A 24,877-nucleotide genomic window follows, 5' to 3' on the forward strand; every position below is an offset into this window, starting at 1 on the left:
GAATATTTTTATCTTATCATAGTGTATCTTCAGTTAATATTATACCACTTCATGACTTCAAGTATAATATAAAAACTTTAATGGTATACTTTCATTTCTTCCTGCCGGCCTTGTACATATGTTCCCCATATGTTATAAACTTCAGTGTATATTGTTATTTTTTCTTTAGACAGCTATTTTTCTTTTCGAGAGATGTAAAAGAAAAAACAAAAGTTTTTAATATTTACATACATACGTACCATTTCTGGTGTTCTTCATTCATTAGTGTAGAATTTTCCTTCTGCCCAGAACATGTGTTACCAATTCTTGTAGTAAGGGCTAATAATGCTGGTGACTCCATTTTCAGCTTTGATATTTCTGAAAAAAAACTTTATTTTGCTTTTGTTTTTGAGAGATGTTTTTGCTGGGTATAGAATTTTGGGTTGACAGAGATTCTCCTCCCTGCCCCAGTACTTTAACGATATTACTCCACTGTCTTCTTAATTACAGGTTTCCAGTGAGAACTTTCTCACATTTTTATTTTGTTCCTTGTAAATAATGTGCCTTTTCCCCCTTGGTTGCTTGTCACATTTCCCTTTATCAGTGGGTTTAAGCCCTTTAATTCTAATATACTTTGTTATAGTTTCTTGTCTCTTGTGCTGGGGCTTTGTTGAGCTTCTTGAATTTGTAGGTTTACAAATTTCATCAAATTTGGAAAATTGTTAGCATTATGACTTCAATTTTTTCTCCTCCTTTAGAGACTCTAATTATATGTATATTAGTCCGCTTGAAAGTATTCCACAGCTCACTGAAGCTCTCTTCCTGTTTTTGAACTCTTTATTCTCTCTGTATTTTATTTTGGAAAGTTTCTATATCGTTGAGTTCACTAATCTTTAAATCTACATCGTCTAATCTGATGTTTATACAAACCCAGTTTTTTGTTGTTGTTTTTTTTTTTTAATTTTAAGCATTGCATTTCTTTTTTATCTCAAAAAGTTCGATTTGGGTCTTTTTAAAATCTTTCAAGTCTGTACTTTACCTGCTCAATCTTCCCTCTATATTCTTGAACAACATATGGAATATGTTCAAGAAGTTAAAATAATTGTTTTAATGTCCTTGTCTGATAATTTTATCACCTATGCCAGTTCTGGAACTATGTTCATTCGTTGATTTTTCTCCTTATTATGGTTTATATTATTCTACTTCCTTGTTTGCCTGATAATTTATTATTAAATTCCAGACATTGAGATTTTTACCTCGTTAGATGCTTTTAAAATTATTTTCCTGTAAATATTTTTGAGTTTTGCTCTGGAGTGCCGTTAAATTACTTGGTAACAGTTTGATCTTTTCAAGCCTGCTGTTAAACCTTGTTAGGTGAAACCAGAATCACCTCTAATCTAAGGCTAATTTTCTCCACTACAGAAGCAATGCCACAGGTGCTCTACCCAATTTTCCTTGAATTATGAGGTTTTTCCCTCTGGCTGTTTGGAACATGAAATATCCTTGCACCTGTCTGAGCTCTGAGTATCTGCTCCTTTCAAGTGGTTCTTTTCTTTTCCTCCAGTAATTTCTTCACAGTCATACACTCCCAAATACTCAGCTGAAAACTTGAGGGTGTCTTCTGTGGACCTCCATAGCTCTTTCTCTGTGCAGCTGTCTTCTCTAGAGGACTCTGCTTTTTGAACTTCAGTTCTTGGCCTATCTAGATCCCATCCATCTCTCTTCAACTCAAGGTTACTGCCTGGTTCTGTACCACAGCCCGAAAAGTCCGTGTGGGCAGTAAGCTGGAACCATGATAGGGTTCACCTTATTTGTTTTCCCTCTCTCAGGGATCAATGTCCTCTGCTCCTTTAATTATGTGCAATGCCTAAGAACCTTGTCCAGTTTTTTAGTGCTCATTGTAATAATGTACTATTAACTGCGGAGTTGTTTCAGATGGCCTGGTAAATCTGGTCCCTGTTACTCCATCTTGGCCAGAAGCAGAAGTCTTACAATATCTTTTGTGTGTGCATGTGAGGTTTTTTTGATAATCAACTCAATTTCTTTAAAAATTTAGGGTATAACAGGCTCAGTCACCAAGTCAGTGGGGGATTGATTTTGGTTTCTTATTGTCAGCCTATGTTTATGTCTTTATGCCTCCTTAGACCTATAGCTTCATATAATCTGTACCCTCAAGAAGTAGTTGGCAGGAATTTATTTCGGTCATTTTTCATGTGTGCCCTTCATGATGAGTAGTGATCCTAGCTTCATTTCTCTTTACATCAAGCCCTTTTGGCTCTGTCCACCACCTTTTGTCTCTAGAGCCAAGCCCAGGTCTCCTTTCCTGCTCTGCCATTGCCTGGGTAGCAGGGGGGCGGACACTGACTCTCAGAATGTTCTTTTCCTCATGCTCCAACTGCAACAGTTACTTCTTTTGTTTATATGAGACAGTGTGTTAAATTTATTTAGAAAACACACAAACAAACCCTTCTTCTACTTTTTTTTTTTTTTTTTTTTTGCCTGGAGGGTAACACCTGGCTGCTGTGTGTTCTGAATATAAGAATGGGGAAATCAGCAGCAGACTTCCAATAACCGCTTCTGTTTTCAGCTCTTTGCTGTACTCTGCTGCCCATCACACTTGGCATCCTTGAGTCTACAACCCCTCCCAAATTCTGAAAGGCAGAATGGCCCCTTCCTCAGCTGCAGCCTCTTCATATCTATTCTGGGTTGTGTCTTCCCCTAGTCTGTTTTACTCCTCCATTCACTTCTCACCTTCTAGGACTGCGTTGAAATAGTTCATCCATTGATAAACTCCCACCTGTTCTTCTCATTGCCCTGTGTTTACCGCTCCCCTTTTAAATTGGTATATTTTTATTTTAATGGGATCGTAGGACTGAGAGGGGATAATTCATATGTTCACTTTGTAATCTTGAACTGGCACTAGAAGGAATGGCAAATAATGATCTTATTGGTTTTTATTAATCTCTCTTGAATGTGTGGATAGCTCACATTTATTTCGATATTTAATATTAGAAGTATTTTGGGTCTTTATTTTGAAGTTTGGTGAGGTTTTTGTGACCAGAAATATGCTGTAGGAACTTAACTATTATATCGAATTAGCCTATGGAAAAATTAAAGTCATAGTTTCCAAGAATATATCAGTGGTGTTAAGTGAGCATTTACTGTATGCTGTGAAATGACAACCACAGTCATAAATCTATCACCTCATATAGTTACCATTTTAGATTGTGTTGTCTTTTCAAGATTCCTTCTCATGATATTTTCTCTTAAAGTTACTATGTAGATGTAAATAACTATGGTTTAATTCATTAACACATATGAAATAGAATTGTGATTCTACAATTAATTTATTTTAATTTTATTTATATTTAATTTATTCATAATTTATTATGCTTATGTTATATATAATTCATTATAAAACTCTTAAAGACTATGTATTAATTATGCCTTATTCCTCATACTTAACATATTTTATTTACTTATTCAGTTCAACTGAATAAAATTTTATTGCTAGATATAAATTCCCTAAGAACAGCAGCACTGATTATCTGATTATCGGGTGGCATTTACACGAGTTTCCTTACAGTTGGTTGGCCTTTACTCAGTATCTACAACTGGTCTTTAATCATGTCCGAATTGTGATGGAAAGATGGAATCATGTCTGAATCAGATGGAGTCTATCTGCAACATTCACTGCCCCTGGCCACAGTTTCAGGGGCTGCAATGGGCCACTATCACTGAGTCTCTTTTGTGTGGCCATCCCCACATCTCATATGTGTCTTTGAGCCTCCAAGACTCTGTTGCAGAGAGCCATTGAACATCCCCAACTCACTTATTTGCTCTTTACTCATTGACTAGAGTTGTCAGCAAGAGGGACTGAATTGGGTTGAATTGAATTTTCTCAATTCAAACTTAATTTTTAAAATAATAGCCTTATTTAATGGGAGTGACTTAAACTGCAATTTTTATAGTACATGCTAGAGTTTTTTCTTGGTAAATGTTAATTTCTTATAATACCTGAATCAGCTGCAATGGTGTAATTTTCTAATATATTTTCGTTCAATGGAATTGGAAGGGTGAGCTAATGGGACCAGAGGGTGTGCAGAAATGATACTTAATTATAAAATAATGGAAAACAGTCTGCATCATGAAATTACCTCATAAACAGAACGATCACAACTGAGATGACTCAGTAATTAATGGTTACATCAAGTAAATTAACTCATTTTTATAAAAACCCTACGTAAATGATGTGAGAAAGTATAATACCTTAACTATGTAAACAATTAATAAAATATGGAAGACATTATAAATTAACAGAATTGAAAGCCCACACAGCTATAGAATTAATTACTTTTGTGTGCATTAGGTGTTTTGGAAACTAAGCATTAATTTTCTGGCTTTGACTCATATCAAGACCACCCTGTAGGAAAGTTTAATTCCTCAATGAGTACCTATTTATCATTTAACTAAATGTTTGGCAACTAAGCCACCAAAACAACATATGCAAATGAACGTTTGTTAATGATTGAATGAAAGCATGCTCTATTCCTAGATGTGTTTAATTCAAGTGTAATGTAAAAATGCTAAGACTTATTTATTCAAAACAGGCTACCTTAATCAAGATATAGAAGTAATCCCCAGAGATACTAAAATGTGTATAATGGTGGCAATTTTACGATCTGGCAAAACCTTTCTTTAAAATATAAAAGATAAATACAATATGAAACTAGTTAGATCAAACCTAAATATACGATCATTTAAATGTTTTCAAATAAATGTTTAAATCATTATTTGTCTTATAAGTAATTGTCCTGAAAAAAATCTTATGATATAAAAATCTTTATCATGTAGTTAAAAAATGTGGATTTGCAATAGTCTTGTGGTTTTTTGGTCTGGAAGGGGACAGATATATTTGTGAAAGAATGTTCTGACAAACTAAAACAAAAATTTAGCCATTAAATTTTAGGACCAAAGAAACCATTGCATCTAAGGCAACAATATATCTGATTTGATAGAATGTGAAATAATTTAAAAATTATTTGTGTGGTGTGGTTTGAGACCACAGATTCTGCCTAATTCTAAAATTCATGAATTGCATGTCTCCATTTATTTTCAAAACGAATGGCTTACTTATAAAGAAGTTCTTCAGTTCTTTGTTGGAAATATGTCTAAATTTTATGTCCTGCCTGAAGGCCTGAAGTTCTGCAAACATTTTCATTTATTAACAATTGTAAACACCTGGGCATTTTGTAGACATTACAGATATTTTTACATGCATAAATTTAGAATAAATATTGGGCATAAGAGAAAGCTTTCTAACTTTAAAATCTATTTGTATTTTATAAAACCATAGGTTTGCCAAGATTCAACCTTTTGGTGTTTTGGTTTGTTTACCTTACATAAAATGTAATTTTTCTGTTTAAAATAGCTGAAATATATATTCTCAAGTATTAACTAGTTTTTGAATTATATTTGGATAGTTATAAGTGTAAATTAACCGAAATGTCAGGATTCCATATCCTTTAAAACAGATGATTATTTTTTCCTTTTTGGTAAAGGAATGGAGAATTGTGGGTTTATTTTTGGGAGCACGAATCCAAAACATATGGAGCCAGACTTTATTTTCCTATGAAAAATAATTCTCTCCTAATCACCATATGTGCATTGTTTATTGCTTTTAAAGAATAGCTTAACATGATTAATATGCACCTGAGGAAGAATAGTTTTATGTTCATCCTGAAAAAGTGAGAGGCTTTGCATGTTGGACCAACCCAAAGGCCAGCACTGCACATGGAAATAGTCCTAAAATAAAGTCTTCACTCACAGTTAGGAAAAAATACTTAAAAATGTGCTGATCTTGTGAGGTAAGGATATCGATTTAGTATCTCCTCAGGGGAGAAATGAGATCATATTTCTGAAATTCAGTGTTGCATTCTATAAGTTTGTAATCCAGCCTTATCTCATTTCTTTTAAAGCTAGTGTTTTTCTCTTTCTTCATTTCTTCTGGGACATAATGCCTTTCTCAATTCCCTTTGTGCTATTCTATTTGCATAAACCAGTGTCTATTTTCTTCATATAGGTTCTTCTAAGCTCTTTCTTTCTTCAACCACCTGTGTGACGTTTCCTTCTAGTCTTTGAATCCACTTGATCAATTATTTCTGTGAAGTGAAGCTTCTTGTGTGAAAAGCCAGTAGAAAGAGCTCTATTTAAGCCCTTATTTTGCATCTATCATCTCATTTAATCATTTATAGCAAACCTACAATGAAATAAATACATTTTACATATAAAAAACAAAACCCCAGTGAACTGACGCAAATTTCCCATGGCCACAAGGCTAGTAAATCACAGAGCCACGGTACAAACACAGACGTGTCCAAAGACCATGCTCAATCAGTTCACTGTGGTGCTTTCAAAAGAGCTGGACTTTGATGCCTGTTTTATCCTAAACACAGATGTCCAGCATTGTGTTCATTCTCTCATTATCAGTCTGAGATCACATCTTTCTGTATACGCTCTGCGAAGAGTTCTCAGTATCTGCTTTTATCATTGTCTTTAGAGTCTGAAGTTTATTGCATATATAACTTCTTGGTCATTGTGGAACAGACAATTCATCCTGTTTCTCTATATTGTCCTCATCTCCACTGACCTCTCCCTTCACTGCACCTTCTTTCCCTCCTCCTTAAATAGCAGCCTGTGCTTTATCGTCACCTAAGTTTTGACGTTCCTCTCTTTGTCTACTTCCTCTTCTATTATAATATATGCTTTTTAAGAATATCATCCCAAACTTAGTGGCTTCAAACAAAACACATATATCATATCTCATAGTTTCTATGAGTTGGGAGTACAGGATCAGCTTCAGTGGCTCTCGATGCTGTGAAGATGTTGGCCGGGGCTCCAGTCACAACTAAGGCAAGCCTGGGGAAGGACCCGCTTTCAAGCTCATGTGGTGGTTGGCAGCTTCAGTTTCTTACAGGCTGTTGGACTGAATGAAAGCTTGAATTTCTTGTTGACTGCTAACCAGAAGCCCTCTTCAGCTGCTTATCACGTGGTGCTCAACATGGGCGTGCTCACAACACTGCAGCCACTTCTTCAGAGGCAGCCAGAGAGAGAGGATGTCCTCTCAAGATGACCATTACAGTCTTATATAATGTAATCATGTACATGTAATCATATACATCCCATGCCTTTGATGTATTCTGTTGGTTAGAAGTAAGTCACAGGTCTCTTTTATGCTCAGGGAAGAGATTCACACAAAAGTGTGAAAGATGCCCCAAGTTGCTTATACTTTCTTAACTAATACCATATCACCCTTGCTATTTAGATGGAGGTTGATGCCCACTAACATAAAGAAAATAAAATGGAGGTGAGGTGCCCTTAAAAATATACAGTCAAGTAAAGCTTAGCAGCTAATTATCTAATGAAAAACCACATGTGAAAAATTTTTATTTTACTTTTGCTTCCTTGCTAAATTAATATCCACTGGCAAAATCAGATTTTTATATCTAGTCCAGTGGCATGCTGATAATACAATATATGTTAGAGGGCAAAATATCGAATCATATATTTAGAGAAGTAGAGCTTGTTGACTCTCTAGTAATAGTTACTATGGAGCTGGGGAGAAATAATGAAAATCAGAAGAATCTAACTTTTAACTTTTTCATTTATCAATATTTACTGTTAAATCAGGTTTTATATTGTTACTTGAACCAGCAGAGCCAGTATCAATAGGAATGAAGAGCAAAGTCCCCAAGGCAATAAAAAGCTGTTTTGTTTTGTTTTTTATTATTATTACAAACATGTAAGATATTCTTTAATGGATACCCATTTAAAAAGAACTCTAAAAAGAATAAAGAAGAGGCTTGTCTATGTCCCAAACTAAACAAGTAACATTACTCTGAATAAGAGAAGCAAATGGATGTGTAAAACTTTTCCGTTTTCTCAAATGTTTTGTGTTATGAAAACCCCCTGCATACTTTTTCTCTAAAGAAATCTTCCTTAAGTTAAACCCGGAGGCGTTTCAAGGAAAATTTAATAAACAGATGCTTTCCTGGCCAAAAAGAATTCTGTGCTATGCAAACCATGAAGAGGGCCATGACAGAAGATTCTGGACGCCTGCCAGGCCAGGTTATGGCTCCAGTCCTCGGATAGCTTGTTCACGCACAGAACTCCCTGGAAGTCAATGAGAGGAAATTACTGCACCACCCAGAGCAGAGAAAATTGAAGTGTGCTGAATTAATATTTTGGATCATAAAAGTCACTCCAAGAAAATTCTTTCAATAGAGTGCCAACCAAAGTCTGGTTATATAATTCTTATATAAACCTTATTTTTTCCTCTTGAAAGGAAATTTTGGGTTTTCTCAGAAAGAAACATGGTACAACTTAACATCTCCAGAGTACATTGTGAATAAGGTTACTTTACAAATAATTTAAAATTTTTTTATGATTATGAAAGAAATATATTCTCGATGTAGAAAATGTGGAAAACACAGAAAACCACAAAAATCACAATAATCCCCATCCCAAGACAAAAACTGATAACGCTTTGGTGTATTTTTAAAAATCGTATTGCTTTGAAGCCAATAAAGTTGGCACCTATTATTGTTGAAAATTTTGAGTATATTTTATCTGAATGATGGGTATGTATAATTTTTAAATAGAAAGGTCAATTTTTTAAACAGACACTTCAAAACCTATAAACGCAAGTTGGTACTGTACCCTTGAAAATAGTCACTCTGGAAAACTAGACACTTACTCTACTGGTGCTTCCTTAGCACACAGAATTTAAAGTTATTTTCTTGGAATGGCCCTCATAACCAGTTTATAAGCCACAAGACAAAATCATCTTGTAATTTCATAACCTAAATGCTCTTTTAAAACAATTTTTAAAATTGATTCTTATTTTTTAGGTCATCTTTATCTGGAGAAGCAAAGCAGAGTTACTTGTAGATCATTTGTGGAAAACAAATATCTTTGAGTAAATTATTACGGTTTTTATAAGTGTATTTAAGGTAGGTTCGACCTCAAATATTTCTGCTAATGTGAAGTGACGTCTTGCATAAATACTCCATAATTTTATATTAGTCATTGGTTTCAAACTGTGCAATATATCTGTTCCTGTCACATTTGCTAAAGAACAGCTCAGCAGTTACAACACTGACAAATTTAAAATTTAGTTCTCAGTGAAATACTGATGGAGGCAATCCCAAACTTCTTGAGAGATTAGTCATTTTGAGCATAGCAATTGAAAACTTCTTGAAAAGACTAATGACACAGGGGACTGCATTAACATGTCTTAGTTAACAACTATGAATGGCATATAGCTGTGGTTGCGAAGTAAAAAGACTTGATGCATATGGATGAATTGTAGAATGTCTCTATAATTACACTATATACCAAGTGGCCATTGGATGTGATGGTTGGGTGGTGGGGAGTTTTAAACTCCAAGGTCTCCTTTTAATGGAAGAGATAAGATTGAGAGACACAAAAGAGATAAGCACTTTGAAAAAAGAAGCATTAGTAAATTCAGCATTTAATACTTTTGACTACTGCCATCTTGAAACTCACCTTGTTGGATGTCTGTGGGGTCAGGACATTCTAATTATTTTCTTCTCTGATTACATTCAAGTAGATTTATTCAATGGGTCAAGAAATCTCTTGATAAGTGTGAACTTATTCCTGAGGAGTGTTAACTCATTAGTCATGTCCCCACCTCATGAAAAGTACTGAAGTACTGTTACACGTTGTTTCTCATCTATGTTCGGGAGGGTGTGGCAGTAGAAAGAACAATCTCGTTGAAAGGCAGAAGACTGAAAATTGCGACTCCCACTTTGTTATTTGCTAGTCTATCTGACAGTTGGGAAAGTACTGCCTTCTCTAATAACAAACTTACCTCAACCACCCCACGGTCACTACTTAGAGGTTTTCGCTTCAAGAACACTAGGGAGAGCCAGCTACTTAAGATATCACCACCTTTACCGCCAAAAATGTCTCAGGAATACAGAGGTGGATGTGTGACTCCTCTGTGTTCTCTGTAACTCCACTGAGAGATGAAAAACATATTTAGATGGGATGTTGGAGTAACGTCAGGGTTGGGAGAAGGCAAAAAAGGGAAAATAAACCAACCAGCCTAGAGATTATTACCATGAATAGAGATGGTAAGGCTTACAAAATGTTGTTTACCCTTTAGGTCTGGTTGGTTTTGTCTCATTTGAGCTCCTGGCCAGTCACTTTATGGTAGGCCTGTTTTATACAAATTATCGAGAGTCTCTATCCTCCTTGAAGAATAGAATCGAGATGGCAGGGCTGCCCAAAATAAAAGTTTTTCTTCTGTGGGTCAAAAGCCAGGATTCTGGGTTCCTGTTGGGGAACCTGCTTCTTTTCCAGTTACCTGACTGTGGCAATACTCATACCCATCAAGAGAGATCACGCCAACTCATGGCCTCAACCAGTCTTCAGAATCTCGGTTCTATGTAAACATAGCACAATATAACCAGATGACCTTGTAAGAGCAAACATGTCAGAGTGGCAACCTCAAAACTGTGACTGTGAGAAGGTGACATTTTGATTTGCTGAGCCATTGGACCCTGATCTGTAAAAGAGAGATAATAACACTAGTTTCTCTCATTGTCAAGATTAAATAAGGCTATGCCGGTAATAATTTTGTAGACTGATGTATTATACTAATTTAAACCTCTATCATCCCTTCAATAAATTTTCTCTTTACTACTCATTGGTGAATCTCGCCAAATTTTAAAAAAATTCTTCTGTGTTTTTGGCTTGTCTTTGGAACTGGTTTGCCAATTTCTTGATGACAGGAAGATCGTTCTGTATCCCCCCACGATGTAATGCACACGATAAACACGTGGTATGTAGCTGTCCATCGATCCTCTGTTTAACTTTGCCATTGCTGTTAGGAAAGGACCTGCACTTATAATTTATAACCACCGCTCCTTTAACTCACTCTGCTGTGGCATCTGGAGAAATAATAATCAGCCGCAGCAGCTTTTCTTTCTTTCTTGACCGTATGACTCAATCCGGTGTTGTCATCATCCCCATTAGCAGCCATTCCGCATGACTCAAAGAGAGAGATGGAAATGAGTCTCACTCAAGACAACATAAAGGCAAAGATAATATAATAAATTAAAACAGTCACTGAACCTATACAGGAAGAGTGGTGATTCTGAGAAACATAGATGTTCCGATTTTTGCAGTTTATCCCAACTACTCCCTTAGCCACGTCATTCATTTTTTTTTTTTCTTCCTTCCAGAGGCTGTTTTCTGAATGAAAGGGTAGAGGTACCAGGATGGTCTTGGTGAGTGATGCCTGTGGGGCCTGTTATGATAATGTCACTACTATGTGTGTGTCTTCTGGAATATCCTTTGGAAATTCTGATGCTATTAGTCAAGAATCTCCTAGTTAATGCAAGAATGCCATGTGCAGGGTATGTCAAATTGTTTAAATTAGCAACACCCTGAGCAAACTAAATTATTTTATGAATGAGATTATGACCCTGTATTTCTGGTTAATTTACACTTAACTCATTCAAAAGATGTATTATTAAATTTCCTTATTAAATGAACAAAATATCATCTATCAGTTTAAGAAGAATACTAATTCTCATGTGCTTTAGTAAGGCTAAGTCTTAATTATTTTCTTTTCCACAGAGTTCTTTAATATGCAAAGAGAAAATTTACTCTTGTAGTCACAAAGTCCTATTCTAGAGAAGCCATTTTATTTAATTACGTTTAATTTTGCTCGCTTGGAATTTTTAATATTTTATTTACAAAATACCAACTGCTGCTTTTGCTGCTTTCCCTTTGCTGCTTCCTAAGGATAATGGCTTCGTTAAAGTAAAAGTGTTAGCATGATTTGATGATTCCTCACTGGTGTTGTCACTTTTCCGATCACAACTGTGCTTCTTACACCTTGTTTTGCAATTTTTCATTCTTTTTGTCTTCGTTTCTGTTAATGAAGGGGAGTGACCATATCTTACTCTTATTATATACTCAACGACTGATACAGTCACTGTCGCTTTTTACCTGAAACTTCCTTTACAAGCTAGAGGAAATAGTGCCAGCCCCCTTCAATGCCTGAATTTGAGGCAAAAGGTTCAAAGTATGACTGATATCTCATTACAATATGGGCGGACTATAGCTAAGAATTTGGAAGAAGGGGCTGTGGAAATCCTGACTCAGGACTTGAAAGCTGTCATCCTGCCACCATGTGAACTCTATTCTGAAATAGTTAATCTTCAAAATGCTCTATCAACAATCCTATGTTTTACAATAGCTCTAAATATTGAGGCTATCATAAGTTTAAAAGGGCAAGATAAGATACTTTCTAGTAGACAAGAGGTAGCTAGCTACTCAATAGATATTTGAATACTTCTTTCTCTACCGATTGAGTCATAATTCTCCATGGATTTCTTGCATTTCTGCAGGTCTGGAGGGCAGAGGAGTACCTATTTTGGAGTATTTTGTTGAGGATGTTTGTAGAGAACAGGCTTAAAAGATTATCTCCTTCTGCATACAATAAAGGAAGCACACATATGATGCTTCTGAAACGAAGTAAGATTTATGTTGTAATTTTCATGGAAATTCAATGTCAAGAAGTGTGAAAAGTCTGAGATTTTACCCTATTAGCAAACTAACAAGTTATCCTGCCTTAGTTGCTGGCAGAGATATGACACTTCTGGATCAGAAACAAAGGACAGTTTGTTACACCAATAGCAGTACAGTCGTGCACTCAACGGTGGGGATGCATTCTGACAAGTGCGTAGTTAGGTGATTCTGTCATTCTGGGAACATTGTGTGTGATAGTAGTAGTTTGCTCATCTCCATCGTTGTATAGCATTCTAACATGTAGATCTTACTACTGTTAGCATCTTTGTGGTGTTAGTTATTCTAAATCATGCTGCTATGAACATTCTTGTAAATGTCTTTTTGTACTCGTATATACTCTTCTATTAGGTGTATTAGGTATATTTCTTCTATTAGATATATTTCTAAAAATTGAACTCCTGAGTTAAACAGTGTGTTTGACTTTAGTAAATATTGCTAAATAGTTTTCTAAAGTGATGTTATTAACTTATACACTCAGTGTATGAGAGTTTAAGTTGCCCTTTGTCCTTACTAACTTTTGGTTTCGTTATGAGGTGTTAATTTGCTTCTAATGACAAATGAGGTTGAGTACTTTTTTATGCTTATTGACCAATTCGTTATTTTTGTATAAATTTCTTTTTCAAAATTATTTCCAATTTTCTCTTTCTCAAACTGATTTGGAGTTCTTTATATACTCTGGATATGAACCATTTGAATGTTATAAACTTCTTTTCCCATTATGTAGATTATCTTTTCAGTCTCTTAAAGATGCTTTTGATGAAGAAAAGTTCTTCATTTTACGAGGTCTGATGTAGCAATATTCTTCTTTATCGTTAGGATGCATGAAAAATCTTATTGAAGCTTGAGTTTGTGATCTAATTGATGTGTTCTTGGCACACCAGGTGAAGGAGTTAACATGGTATTACTATAAGCAATAGTAGATTTTTGAAGACGTTAAAGATTGCACTGAGTGATGTGTACAATGGGTTGAAAGACAGAAGAGAGTGAGTACCAGTTAGAAGCTCTTAAAGAAGTCATGAGGAGGCAGTAAGGTCCTGAACTAAGTTGACTGCAGAAGAACTAGAAGGAGTGAATATAGGACATATTTCAAAAGAGCACAGAAGCTACTTGATTAATGATGTCAGTTGCATAGGCCAGAGTGTGGAGTTGTCTTTGATGCTTCCATTTCTCTCCCGTTACATCCAATCACTCATGATATCCTGTGAATTCTACATGTTAGATAGCTCTTGACTCCCTCTACCTCTCTCTCCCCACTCATTACATTTTTCCCAGAACTATTGCGATAGCATCCTCACTGGTCCTCTCTCCATCTCTTCTCCTTTCAAAACCTCCTTAACACTACCAACTGGGCTTGTCTTTCTTGCCCTTCCTTCCTTCCTTCCTTCCTTCCTTCCTTCCTTCCTTCCTTCTCTCTCTCTCTCTTTCTTTCTTCTACTTTTTTTTTTTAGAAAAACAAAATATTTTATTGGAGTAATCAAGAAATTTTAGAAACTGATATATCTTTGGTATTTATAAATGTAGTAATTTCTGTGAGTAACTCTATAGAGGGACTTACAGGATCAGAGCATATAAATTGAAACATTCTAGCACCGTTTAATATAAATAGAAATGCACTGACATGGAAGTTAAAAATGTCTTGGAAACTATAAGTAAATTTGTTCTTTCCCATCAGCTCTGCATAGCTTCTAATTATGTTAAGGTTTATGATCTTTAGGATTGTATTTTTTATACTGGTCACCTGTGCTTTAATTTCTTGTCCAAAAAGAACCCATAACAGAAATCAGATTTAAGGTCTTACCATTCCTGGTTCTTAGTTTAATGAATTTGACCTTTTAAATATGATATAAATGTTTATAAAAAAAAGTTGCTTTAATAAGCAACAATTAATTTCTATTACCTTTTTCTAAACTTGGCAATAACTTATGATTTAAAAAGTACCGTAGTAAAAATTGAGGTATAAATTTTTACAAAATATAGTTTTTAACGTTCATCTTACACGTCCAGGAACTTCTAATGGCCAAATCCTTTTTCGCTTTCTTCGCCTTTGTTTGCAGTAAGTGTTCTTTAGGGTCCAGGTCTTGATGGTAAACTCCATGGCCTTTATGATGCCATATTTACTTTCTTCCTGTTGGGCAGTAAGGGTAGACTGCAGTGATCCTGCAGAGATGAGATCGCTGCCCTGGATGATACTAGTCAGTAAACTGGCGGCTGTCTCTACTTATTGATACAACATCATCCCTCCTCCGGTTCCTGGGGTAGAAGATCTACACAGCTGACAATGCCAAAGGGGGAGTTGAGGTTGTTTTGAATGACATGCCGTCCAGTTCCATCAGGCAGTATACACTCCAGATTTTTGTTCCTGCATCTGCCCAGCAGAGTACCTTGGAGAAGGAGTCAAAGATTAAACCGTTAGGTAGTCCAATGTCCTTATTCATCAGAACTCTTCTGTTTTCTCCATCTAAAGATGACGTTTCGATCTTGGAAGCTTCTCGACTCCAGTCTGTCCAGTACGGCATCCTCTTCCGCAGTTGTAGTCAATTCCCACAATCGTGGAGCCCTGTGGTGACGGCAGGGTCTTGGCTATGTCCTTCTGAAGCCTGGCACCATTAAGGGGCAAGTGGCTAATTTGCTGGCCCTGGGCATAGAGCCGGAAAGTGCCCATGGATGGAGGGTTCACGTCAGGCCTGGGCGGGGCTGGACTGTGGTGGAGCAACCATGGATATACATACAGTGGTGGTGCCTGGCTGAGAGCGGGTGCCCTGCACCTCTTCTCAGCAAAAGTCACTCTTCCCATGCACTGCAGGGGAGTGAAGTGGCTCAAGTCATCACACTGGGGCACCCTGGTCATCCCTGGGCAGGCCACTGTAGTGCTGCTGCAGGTTTTCCCTCCATTGCTCACAGACGGTCTGGGGCCTCTGGGTGGGCTCTGGTGGTCCACAGTGAGGTGGAGTGGAGCCGGGTGGAGTCCGGGTACCAGGGACTTCATGACTAGCCGGGTCCACGCACCAGCAGAAGCCGTGATGCCATGACACTGCAGTGGCAGGAAGTGGCCCTGCTCGTCGCCCGATGCCAGGACAGGCGTGCTGCGCCTGGCCATCGCGCTGCTCGTGTTCACAAGGTTTCAGTCCTGAGGTGGGGTCAGGGGGGCACCGAAGTCTGTCCCCATGATAGCCAGGTTGGCAGCGGCAGGAGAAGGAGCCAGGGGTATTGCAGCAGGCAGCCAAGGGGTGACATCGGAGCATTCATGAACGCGGTTCACTGGTGTCGTCGCCAGCATAACCAGGCAGGCACAGCTGAATGTGATGCCTCCGTGGTGAATGCACCGGGCCTGGTCAGCAGGAGCACAGGTATGGCTGCCATCCTCACAGGGGTTGGGAGGTGGGGCAATCAAGACGCAAGCGTGCTGGTCATCAGCAAACTCATTAGAGCTCCGCATTCACACCTGGAGCTTCCAGGCGAGTTGAAGCACACAGAGTTGGGGCCACAGTGATGGAAGCCAGTTGCACATCTCTTTACATCCACACTACTCTGTCCAACTCCATGGTACCCAGGTAAGCACTTGCAGGTGTAGTCTACACCTGTCCCCGGATGGCACCGAGCTGTCGTGTCACATATGTGGCTGCTGTCATAGCAAGGATTCGCTGGGGCGGGGTCTGAGTCCCCTTCGACAGGGCCCATTTGATTGGTCGCGGCGAATCCAAGCGCTCTTTCTCCATCGCAAGGCAAAGACACGGACCGCGGTCAGCTGCCAGGTGCGGCCTCGGGCCTGCACTCTCTGGTGTCTGGGGACGCGCCTGCACTCTGCTAAGCGATGTTGTGCTGGATGCGGCAGGAGAATGTTTGGTTGATGGCACCAAATGCGAGAGAGTAGTCTCTGGAGCGCATGGAGGTCACAGCAGGGTCTGAGTACTGGTAAAGCTCCTTGGAGGGAGCGACGTGGGCTATGACACTTGCTGGGAGATAAGGCACCTGGCCTCGAATGTTGGTCTTAACGCTCAGGGAGTTCTCCAGGTCAAGTCCCTCAGCAGTTTGAGTGATTTGAACCCTCTTCTCTCCTGGGTAGAAAATAACTTCTGTGTCATGGATAAATGGAGCCCCTGTGAGGCTGAAGCCATTCTCCCAGCCTGGTTTCTCTAAAGCACAGAGCCAGTCAAACAAGTCTCCCATTGGCGTGAGGGGAAGAAGGGCCTGGGCCGTAGGCTGTGGATGTGGCGATGGCTGTGTAGGCTCTGCATCCTTGCTCACAATGTAAGCATGCAAGTCCATGTCAGTGAAGTGCACAGGCGTGTGGTCCACATGGAGGTGGCCTCTTACTTTCCCATTGATTCCATGAGATGCCCCCACTGGCAGGCACCTCATCCCACTTCTGTAAAACCTGGACTGGCAGTGAAAGCAAAAGCTGGTGGCTTAGTCAGTGCAGAGGGCGAGTGGGGAGCATTGTCCGTGGTTACGTTCATAGGTCTCCTTGTTGGAAGCATCATATGTGAAGGTGGGATATGGGGACTGTGGAGGGGCAGGTCTGTGGGAGATCAGTTCTAGCAGCAGCTTCCAGCTGGCAGGAAAAGAGGGCTTGTCTTTCTAAAATCACATTTCTCTGCATAAATTTCTTCAGTAGCTCTTCATCATAAACTGTGAAGTTCATAGTTCTTGTATGACTTATAAAACCCCTTAGATCCTGGCTTCAGACTGTCTTTTGTACTCCTCGTCCATCCCTACATGCAGTAGGTTGTCTAGTCAAACCAGAGATGTGAAGTTCTCTAAATATGCCATGATCTCTTAATTCAGATCTCTCAAGGAGTTGCAGATGTGCCTAAAAACATCAACATTTCTTCTATGTGCATTTTGTACATTGGCCAATGAAAGTGATTATGTTATCATATCTGGCAGCTTACACAGACTAGAACATTGTTGGTGCCTTTTACAAAAATACAGAAGTCAGGAAGATTTGCTGAGATTTTTTTTGTGTTGGGCTGGAGATTCTGGAAGGACATCTAGTCAGAGACATACAACAGACAGAAAGAGGGAGTACAGGTGAGATGCTGAGTTCAAGGATGCTATTTTTGCATTTAGAGACCTTTAAAATTATAAGGATGTGTGAGCTTATCAGAGGAAGAATGCAAAAGAGAAGAGGTTGGAAGGCATATATTTCCTTGTTACTTTGAATAAAACTTGTATGTATGTATTCATAATCTGCAATAATCTTTATAATTTTTAATGTCTTTACTAATGTTTGTTTCTGATGATAATAGTACATAAACTTGTAAAACATTGAGAAAATAGAAAAAGCAAATAAAAATAACCTATAGTTCCATCATTCAACTGCAGCTATACTTAACACTTTTCTTTCTTGTCTCTTTGCTAAGCAAACAGATTTTTATTTCAAAGTTAGGATCATTGTGCTCTAAAATTTTTGTGTCCTGACTTTTGTTTTTTCCAGAGATGCAGTGTTAAGTTATTTTATCTCATTATATGGCCTAGTATAAACATTGACCTGTGCAAAGCTCCTTTATGTTCTGTCTGTATTTCTGTCTGTCTGTCTATTTATCTATCTATCTATCATCTATCTATCTATCATCTATCATCTATTTACCTTTCCATCTATCAATTATCTATCATCTATCCATTCTTCTAATCTATCATCTTCCTCATTCCCTCTTATTGTCTTCGTAGCACAGACAGCCATTCTAATACATTTGTCATTTATTATTTTATTTGTATGTATTCTTTGGAAACTGTGTTGTGTGTATGTGTGTACATTTATCATATATCTCTGAAATAATTATCAGCTTCATATAACCACTTCGACATTCCAGATACTGAATTATTCCATCACCATTACCACAAGGCTCCCTCTCGCTACCACTTTATAGCCACTCTACAGTCTCCCTTGACAATCTCCAAGCCCTGATAGCTATAAACTCTTCTCCATCTCTCTAATTTTAGAGAATGTGACATAAATAAATGTATATTATATGTGACTTTTAAGATTGACTTTTTTCATTCAATATAATTCCCTTGAGATCCTTTCAAATTGTTGTATGCATCTGTAGTTCATTTGTTTTTATTACTGGGTAAAATTCTATTGTATGAATATACCGCAAGTGTGTCTATTTTAAATTTACATAAATGGTATTTTTTTTCTATAGAAAACATTCTGTTAATTATGTTTTTTCCCCTCAACATTATTTTTAAGACCCATTCAGGTTGCTGCGTGTTCTTCTAATCCTTTCATTTTTAACCTCCGTATAATATTTTATAACGCGTATCTTTCACATTTTACTTATCCATTCCCTCACGGATGGACACCTAGGTTGTCTCCAACCCTGACAAACGACATCATAAATAACACTGAAATGAATATTACCGTATTATTCCACTTACGGTTAGGTGTAAAGATTTCTCTGGAAGACTCACACCCAAGGGTGAGACAGCTGGGTTGGAGGGACTTTGTACTAAATTTGACTGAGCGCTGACACTGTGCTCACTGTTCCACCCTCCCACCAGCAGTCCACAAGGTTCCCGTATCCCCTTGACTCCAAAGTCACCAGGTAATAATCTGCTTTGCGATTTTTGCCAATAGGCGTAAAGTAATATCTCATTGTTGATTTCATTTGAATTTCTGTAATTTTTTATTTTATTCTGTTTCTTCATATGATTGCCTTTTGAGATATCTCTACTGTGACTTTTCTTTTGACCATCGTTTTATGGGTTCCTGTTTTTTTTTTTTTTTATTATTGTTTGTTGATTTGCAAGACTTCCTGACATATTTTAGATATTAACTACAGTCTTCTGCACTTATCCATGGTTTCATTTTCTGCAGTTTCAGTTCTCTGTGGTCAATTGTAGTCTGAAAATATTTAATAGTGAATTCTAGAAATAATTAATTCGTAAGTTTTAAATCCTATGCTGTCTTGAGTAGCATGATGAAATCTCACATGTTCCTCTCCCTCCTGCCTGCAACGTGACTCATCCCTTTGTCCAATGTTATCTATGACATATTTGCTCCCCACCCATTGTCACTTAGTAGTAGCCTTGGTTATCAGATTGACTATCCTGTTATCTGTGCAGTGCTTGTGTTCAAGTCACTCTTATTTTACTTAATAATGGCCCCAAAGTGCAAGAGTAGTGATGCTGGCAATTCAGATATGCCAAAGAGAAATCTTAAAGTGATTTCACCATCTCTGTAAGTTTTATTTCATCCACTAATGGAGTAATTGCCAAACAACGAAGGGATCGAGGAAAGAAAATCAAACACAGATTTGGAAAGGTGGAAAAACATAACTGGTGTATTTCTCCTCTTGCAATCTGTAGCACTGATCTTTACCGTTTTGTTATCTCAACTTGTGCTGGTCAAGGTTCTGGTCAAGGACAGTTTTAAGAAGTTAAAGTAAGCCTTGCCCTTCTTCCCACCAGCTATCCAACTCCTCTTGATGTCCCTTCTAATGTGAATGATGCCACCATTCGACCAGTTTCCAAGACTTCAAAGCTCTGAGTCATCTTCCACCTCACCCTCTCCTAAATCCCTCATATCCTACAATTAGTTGCCAAATTCCAAGATTCTTCTTTTTTTTTTCTAGCTCCACTGCCATTAACTTGATTTCAGTCCTTCTCATGATTTGCCAGATGAATTGCCATAGCTTCTTAGGTCACTCAGTTGTCTGATTTCCTATCATAATCCATTCTACAAATCATGGATAAGACATTCCTTCTAAAAAGCGATTCTAATCTTGACTCTTTTTTTTCCACTCAGGGATTTTTCAGCATCTCCTTTGGCCCACAGAATAAAATCCAAATTCCTTATTTTGGTATTAAATTCTTCCGCAATACAGATCTAATTATTTTCGTATTGCCCTTTATACATATACCTTATTCTTTAGCTGAATTAGATTCCCGTGTACCATGAAATATGAATTTTGGAATCAAATCTGCAGTTAAATTCTGATTCTATCACTTATTGGCTATGAGGACTTGGACAACCTCTTAAACCTCTGTCAGTCTCAATTTTGTCATCTGTAAAAAGGGGTAATAATATCCTTCACAAAAGAGTCATTGTGAGAATTAAATTTGATGACATATATAACTTTCTAGGCATAATGCCTGGCACATAATTGCCTAATAAATGATACTTTTCATTATCATTTTTCCTCCTCTTCCTTTTCCTTCTCTTGCTATATCTTCTGTATCTTATTCATGTCCAAACAGTCTTATTTTCATGCCCAGTATTTTCTGACTCCCGCTGTTGTTCGTGATGTTCTCTCCACTGGGCATGCCTAGCCCTTGATTTTTGCTTGTTTAACTGCACACTACAAAGAATGGACAGTCTACTTCAGTCTTGGGAATTCCCTGTCCTTTGCAGAGATTGGTTTAGGAAACTTTATGTGGCCTAATCCTGTCCAATGAGATATAAAGGAGATATGCTGGTAAAGCTTTATCTTACCAATGAGGGAGACTGCCGCTCACCTTCCTCTGGTTGTGGCTGTTTCTGGATGTGATACTTGAACTACTATCACCCAACCAAAGACGAAGATAAAGATGGAGGACGAAAGATGAAGGAGGAGATGCAGAGAACCTGACTGATATCATGAAGTTATTCATGCTGAGCCTAGAGCCCTCTCTACTTCTGGTCTTGTCATTGAAACAAAATTTTTTTCTTATTGAAGCCAGCCTACGTTGTAGCTTTATTCTTACAATCAAAAAGATATACGATTTTTTTTTTATGACTTTGTATGGTAACAGATGTTAACTAGGCTTCTGATGATGGTCATTTCACAATACATACAAATATTGAATCATTATGTCGTACATCTGAAACTAACATAATGTTATATGTCAATTATATCACAATAATTAAAAGAAAAAGATATCTTTGGTTGTTGGCATTTTCCACTACATCAGTTAGGAATGCGTTTTCTCATAAAAAGCAGAAAATCTGACTTATGACTTAAATAAATGAAGATTTATTTTTCTTTAAAAAGATACTAAAATATTCACTACCCTTCAAGGCTAAGTTCTGATGCCACTTTCTTGGTGAAACTCTGCAGTTTCTCTGGCAAATGTAAGCTTGTTCTCTCTCCCATTGTCCATTGTGGGGTATCTTTGTCTCACTAGAGAGGTGCTCGGCTGAAGGCAGTCACTGCATCTTAATCCCCTTGGCATCTTCCTCAGGTATACTCTGGTACCTTGCATATGCCATGGTGATTTGCTCAATAACACCTGTTCGAATAGACCATTTGTTATTTGTTGGACTTTCATGTATTAATTTTTATAGTTTGAATATAATTCAGTGATTTATTTAAAGGACGGTGATCCTGGTATATGGGTGTGTAGATTCCCTTCTAAATTTTCTTGTGTAAGAGTATTTTTTTTTAACCAGCTCATTAGAGGGAAACTCAAATATACTATAATCAGGGGCTGTCTGCTAGAAGAGAACCTAAGCGGTTAAGAGTTTAGGTGAGAACGAGAGATGAAATCTAGGTTCTTTGCTTAATGGAACCTATTTGCAATGCCAGTGGATATTGCTGAGCAAACCTGTGGGCACTAATGTTTTTCAGATGCACTGATGACCTAATTTGTGATAAAGGTGAACGATTGTCCTTTTGCTGATATAGTTATAGGTCAGGAGGGTAGAAAATTCACAGAACTGTTTTTCTGAAGCCAAACAGTCAATATACTCTATGCTCTCTTCTATTTCAGCCACCTCCTTATTTTGCTTTCAGTCCAAATACTGATTATCTTGACATTCACATTCAGAAACACAAAATATTTACAGATTTTGACTTTACTGCCATTCAGCATTAATTCCTTAATATAAGCCTCTGACAACTTTTTAGACTTTTAATGTTATTAGATCTAATCAAAGACTGTGTCATCCACTACTGTCAATAACTTGAGTTATTATGAAAGATCATGGAATTTCTGCCTTTAGGGCTTAAAATAATATAGGTGGTAGATTCTCCTCTTGTACAGTTTGCTTAAATGTGTCTGTCTGAAAATGGGGAAGCTTTGACTCAAATTGCCTCTCAAAGTCTATTTCAGCCCCTGATTTTATGATTGATGTGTCTGTCACACCAGAACAGACTTGAAGGAATTCTAGTATAAGGACACCTCGCAGTGGAACGTGGATGAGGAACTAAGGAGAAGCTCTGAGGTGCTCTGGGCAGGGGTGGGGGAATTACTTGTGGAGACTATTTCTCTGATGTACGTTTTGGCACATAGACTTATGCTCTGAACGAGCAATGCAGTGTCTTCCCACTGCTGGGCAGGCTGGGTAGTTTAGCATGCTGTGGCTCAAAGGGAGCACCCACCAGGCTGGGAGAGAGAGAAGGGCGTAGGCCTGAGTTGGGGGAGGGTATATTTATAACCAACTGGGCATGACTTAGTTATTATGACTGCTTCTCAGCATCTGCTTTGCTCTTTAGCAAATGATTCTTACTGCCCCACTGGGCTGCATCCCAGGGTGAGGGCTTTCTTTCCTCACATCTGCTGGTGGAGAGACGTTGCTTCTGGTCCATGTGCACAGCTCGAATTTAGTGGACAAAGCCAAATGATAGAAGTTGAAGACCACTGACTCTGCGGTTTTTAAGACCTTGATCTTTTTATGTTACATAGGGGTCTTCCCTGACTTAATACTTTAATAATTAGCTACTTGATTTCATTTTGTTAATGAATTGTTTTTATAACTTCAACAAATGTTTTCGGAGCAACTACTCAGTGCCAGGCATCATTGTTCACACATGGGACACAGTGCTGCAGGGGACCAGAAAAAAAAGATCTCCACAGTTAGTGAGTTTATAATCTATAGAAGGAGGCAGAAAAGTAAAGAATTAATTAAAATGGAGCTTCGGCCTTTGGGTCATTGCTTGAGAGGCTCCTCTGTGTTGCAGGGCTCCGCCCCCAGATTTTTACGTGTCAGACTTCTCTGTACCTTTCCCATCTCGGCTCCAATGTCAAGATTCAAAGAGATGTTCTTGGATCACCCAATCTCAAAACCTTGCCCCCTCCACAAGCCTCTCTCTATCTTGTCATCCTCATCTACATTTCCCAAACCCAAACATCTCTTAAAAACAAAAGATCTTTTCTTTTAAATTTGAGTGTAAACTGATTAGTACTATAATCTTTATTCAATTTATTATGAATAGTGTTCGCTCCATCCAGAACCCAGAGCAGTAAGTCGGTGCTTAATAAATATTCATTAAGCGAGTGAGTCAATGTTATTGTATGTAAAGTACCTAGTATTATGCGCTCCCTTCTGTAGCACATATACCAAAGTACTTAGTGTTCTGGTGTAGATTTGACTAGGGGAGGGGAGAGGTGATGTCAGAAAAAGCTTGTTGGGAGGATTGATGTCTAATCGAAGATTTGAATAGTTACCTAAGTGAAACTAAGAATGGGGAGGAGGAAGAAGGACGGTATGTACAAAGGAGAGTGGTATGTTTAGGGAAGGGAAAAAAATTCAGCGTGGCTGCTGCACAGACTTTAAGAACGCGGAATAGCAAGGGATGAGACTGGAGAGCAACTGAAGTGTTTTTAAATAGTGTTAAGTTTGAGAGTCTGGCTTCCATGCTTCCTTTTAGAAGAATGGCAAATACTCTTTATGGCAAGTGGAAGAACTTTGGTGATGAAAAGTCACCACTATCACCATGAAATAACACCTCCCAAGTGTCTTAGTTGGCTGGACCCCTAACCTGATGATTTCAGCATCATAGCTTTGGTCTAACAACTGACGTTCTAATTAGGTTTGATCTTTGCCACTGACAAACTGTGCTTCTACCTCCATCAACAGTCTTACCAGTGATCACAGATGCATTCGTGGCAGAGGGGATGGCTGGGTGGGACAACAGACGAACATAGTCAGGTATCACTGCTTTAGAAAAAGCAGCCCCAGAAGCCCAGCCTGTTGTGTGTCAGCAGCACCATGCATGTGCGTAGAGGAAGACACATATTAGCTACTACGCTCAGATATAATGAAAGGTATGGGGCACTTGATGGTCACTCCTGGAGGTGGTAGGTAACAGGAAGTAGAAATGAACAGATTTGTTTGGATGGTTTTGTCTAGAAGCCGAGTAAGTGGGTTTTCTGGCATGACGGAGTAGTCTCGATTGTGCAGTTTTATGCAAATTGTGTCATAAGCAGTAGGATTGAATAAATGAGGAATTTGAGCAAATGCTAAAACATCTTAGGAGAAAAACCTGAGAGTAATACCAAGTTTAACATTCAGCATGTCAGGCAGTTAACATGTTTGAAATATTTTAGTGACGTGTTTGAGAGAGTTTTG

The 24,877-nt window shown here is 38.0% G+C and overlaps 1 pseudogene; it reads right to left on the reverse strand.

The window, feature by feature from the left end:
• Positions 1 to 1,439: 1,439 nt before the first annotated feature.
• The window catches only part of LOC105291590, a 42,025-nt pseudogene continuing 18,587 nt past the window's right edge, over positions 1,440 to 24,877 (reverse strand).

Source organism: Pteropus vampyrus, unplaced genomic scaffold (genome assembly GCF_000151845.1).
Source record: "Pteropus vampyrus isolate Shadow unplaced genomic scaffold, Pvam_2.0 Scaffold47, whole genome shotgun sequence".
Classification (NCBI taxonomy): domain Eukaryota; kingdom Metazoa; phylum Chordata; class Mammalia; order Chiroptera; family Pteropodidae; genus Pteropus; species Pteropus vampyrus.